Consider the following 3873-nt stretch of genomic DNA (forward strand, 5'->3'; position numbering starts at 1 on the left):
TGCTCCCCTCAGCAGTGTGCTTCGTCGATCTGCCTGTTCTGCTCCCCACTCTGTCTCTGGTGAATCCTCTCACCCTCCGCATCTCTGGCCTGTACCTCAGTTCTATATGCATAAATAAATAAATCTTTAAAAAAAAAAATCCTAAATGGGCCCTCCCTAGTGGCGCAGTGGGTTAAAGCACAGCACTAAGAAGCTAAAAGCCTCTTCCTTTGAGTTCAATTCCTGTCTGCCCCGAGGTGACCACATGGCATGGCAGACCTCTCCTGACCCGCCCGCTGCTCCCCTGAGCAGTGTACTTTGTTGATCTGCCTGTTCTGCTCCCCACTTCTGCCTCCCCTGAGCCTCTGGCCTGTACCCCAGGTCTGTATGCACAAATAAATAAATCTTAAAAAAACAAAAAATCCTAAATGAACACAGAGCTTTGAGAAAATGTTTCTATACATACAGAGCAAAGTAAATGATAGAGAATTATTTGTAAGCCTAAATCTCTCAATGGATATAGTCAGATAACTAGGGTCAATATCTAGGGGAAAAGATCTAGAGAATCTTAATACTCCAGTGACACAAGCTATGCAATCTCTATCAACTGACATATTCCAGGTAGAGACGAAAGTGCTCTGAAAAATCAGAATTTCCATGCTAACTTATGTTATGACCTCCCTTTTTTGTAATATCAAAATATTCTAAGCAACCATCAGCTTACAACGAGATTGCCTTAGCCTCATAAGGCGCTGCCTGGCTCAGGTGAGCAAGCACTGCCCAAGATAGGAAATTCCTCTAGAAAGCAAAAAATAGTATTACAACTGGCTGATTAAGAAAAACAATTATAACACAATCAATATTGTAAGACAAGGCAGTACTAGAACATGCTAAAAAATAATTAAAGTTCTTTTACTGCCTGGACCAGAACCCAAATCTTATCACTCTACTCTCTTACTTAAGCTTTTATTGCTCAGTCTTTAAATGAGGAATCTTACTATCTCCCTTAGTGATTTTTCTACCAGAAAACTCCTCCAGCCTAGTCTTCAACTTTACTTAACTCTCTTTCACACCTTCTCCTTGACCTGCGACCTCACCTTATCCCCCTTCACATCTCCAGTCCAGCCTCCACCCTAGTCCTCAACTTGACTTTAACCTCTAAGATGTCTCAATGAGAATGAAGATCATTAAATAGCATTTAAGGTTTAAAGGGGCTTTATTTTAGCCAGTCAACACTGTAGTAAATATAACAATGTTAGCCTTAAATTTTATGAATTTATGTACCTATCTTAACTTTAATAGATTGATTTTAAGAATAATGAATGTTACATCTCAGCTAAAGGGCAATACGACCCTAAACTGTTCTTAGAAAAAAAAGATGATTGTAATCTCTCAGCCCAGTTCATGTGCTGATGTCATGCCACTGCTTGCTCCTAATGTATAAAATAAACTTCTGCTAAAGACAGAACAGAAAGACTTGCACCCAACTCCGATTCCCGTGTCTTCCTCGTTCCCCTTTCCCCTTTCCCTCTTTTTTCATTTTCCCCCTTTTTTAGGAATCTCCACTCCCACCTTGAGACCCTGCCTGTTCTGCCCCCCAATAATCCATGATTGGGGAACAAAGGGTCCCCGACACTCCAGTAACTTTGCAGATGGATATGATAATCTGTGGGACAATTATGAACAACTTTAGTTTCTGAGCAGATAACCTGTGGTTTTCTGCTTGCTGACCACAAAATATAGGTCAGAGGTTTCTTTTTTTTTTTTAAAGATTTATTTATTTGTGTATACAGAACTGGGGTACAGGCCAGAGGCTTAGGGGCGGCGAGAGGCTTCACCAGAGACAGAGCAGGGAACAGAACAGCAGATCGACAAAGTACACTGCTGAGGGGAGCAGCGGGCGGGTCAGGAGACTGCACCATGTAGGTCACCTTCCAGGCCAGGGATCGAACTTGTGCAGAAGCGGCTTTAGATTCTCAGTGCTGTGCTTTAACCCGCTGCGCCACCAGGGAGGGCCCAGAGGTTTCTTTTAAAAATTAGTTTGGGGGATTACAATTGAGATGAAAAAAAAAAAAAGTACAAAAAAAAAAAAGTTCGGGGACCCTCCCTGGTGTGGCAGTGGGTTAAAGCACAGCACTAAGAAGCTAAAGACACTTTAGCACAAGTTCGATCCCTGTCACGGAGGTGACCCACATGGTGTGGCAGACATTTCCTGACTCACTCACTGCTCCCCTCAGCAGTATACTTCCTCAGTTGGCCTGTTCTGTTCCCCATTCTGTCTCTGGTGAATCCTCTCACCCACCACACCTCTGGCCTGTTCCCCAGTTCTGTGTGCATAAATAAAATGTTAAAAAAAAAGTAAAAAAAAAATTAGTTTTGGCCCTCTCTGGCCATGCAATGGGTTAAAGGACAGCACTCTGAAAGCTATCTGTAGCCACTGCAGCATGAGTTCAATTCCCGACCAGGGAGGAGACCCACATGGTATGGCAGACCTCTCCTGAACAGCCTCCCCTCAGCAGTGTAGTTTGGTCACTCTGCCTGTTCTGCTCCCTACTCTGTCTCTGGTGAATCCTCTTACCTCAAACCTTTTGTATGCATAAATATTTTTTAAAAATTAGTTTCTTGACTATTGGTGTGCATAAGAACTATGCCTGCCTCTGGTTCAAAAAGTCAATGGCCCAGTTTTGATCTGTGGGACAGAGCTCAGAGATCTGTATTACACCAAGCAGCTCAAATAATTTTCAGAGAAAATTACTTTGAGAAGCACAGTGAAGTCTCTACCCCATGGGTTTATCAAATTAACTGTATAGAAATAATGAGCTCCAGGTTGTCCAATTCTTTCTCACCCAGTAAATCATTTGATAATTAAGGGCAAAAAAGAAAGAAGTAACATTAAGGACCCAACAGAATGGCCCAAGACAGGCAGAAATAAGTTAAAGAAATAAGACCCCAGTGTTTTTATTTATTTATTTATTTTTTTTGAGAAAGGAATTCAGAGAATAATTAATCAGATTGTTCTGGTACTATATAGTAATATATAGTTTACATAATTTTAAGAAGAAAGAGGACTAACATAATTATGCAAGAGATCAGTCAAAATAAAGGAGTTTTGTTTTGTTTTAAGCAAATAATGTTTGCTGCTTGATGAAAGATGAATTTCAGAGAAAAATTAATGAGTTGTCCTTTGGTCTAAGTATAAAACCCTTTGGTCTAAATATAAAGTCTATCAGGGAAAATTCAGCCCTGGTTAAATATGTTGACAAAATGGGTGCTGAATGTTCTGATAGAGATGTTTATGCTTTGGAGTCTGTTGAAGACAGTTCTGTTTTGGAACAAATAGCAGGGCTCCACAGGGAAGAATCTCGAAGATGTCAAATGTAGGTGTAGAATCATAGCATTTTTCTAACATTTTTATTACCTGGTTAGATAATATTTTGAGGTATAAAATACAAGTTGCTGCTAACAGATACTCAAGAATATCTGTTCAAAAATTATATTAGAAGTAGCATTGGTCATCTGGCATCCTGAGCGAGAATAAGGACTATAGTAACAAAGTTGGAATTTTTATTCCGTATTTGTCTATCTTATCTTAATGTGCATTGCTTTTTTGTTAGGCAAGTAGTACAGGTGAAAGAGATAAAAACTACATAAAAGGGGAAAATAGCCCTCCTCTCTAAACACAAATTTATTTTTTAAAGATTGATTTACTTATGGCCCTCCCTTGTGGCGCAGTGGGTTAAAGCACTGCACTAAGAAGCTAAAGCCACTTCCGCATGAGTTTGATTCCCGCCTGCCCCTGAGGAGACCACATGGCGAGGCAGACCTCTCCTGACCTGCCCGCTGCTCCCCTCAGCAGTGTACTTCGTCGATCTGCCTGTTCTGCTCCCCACTCTG

The sequence above is a fragment of the Condylura cristata genome, unplaced genomic scaffold (assembly GCF_000260355.1).
Source record: "Condylura cristata isolate star-nosed mole 26May11 unplaced genomic scaffold, ConCri1.0 scaffold00007, whole genome shotgun sequence".
In the NCBI taxonomy this organism is placed as follows: domain Eukaryota; kingdom Metazoa; phylum Chordata; class Mammalia; order Eulipotyphla; family Talpidae; genus Condylura; species Condylura cristata.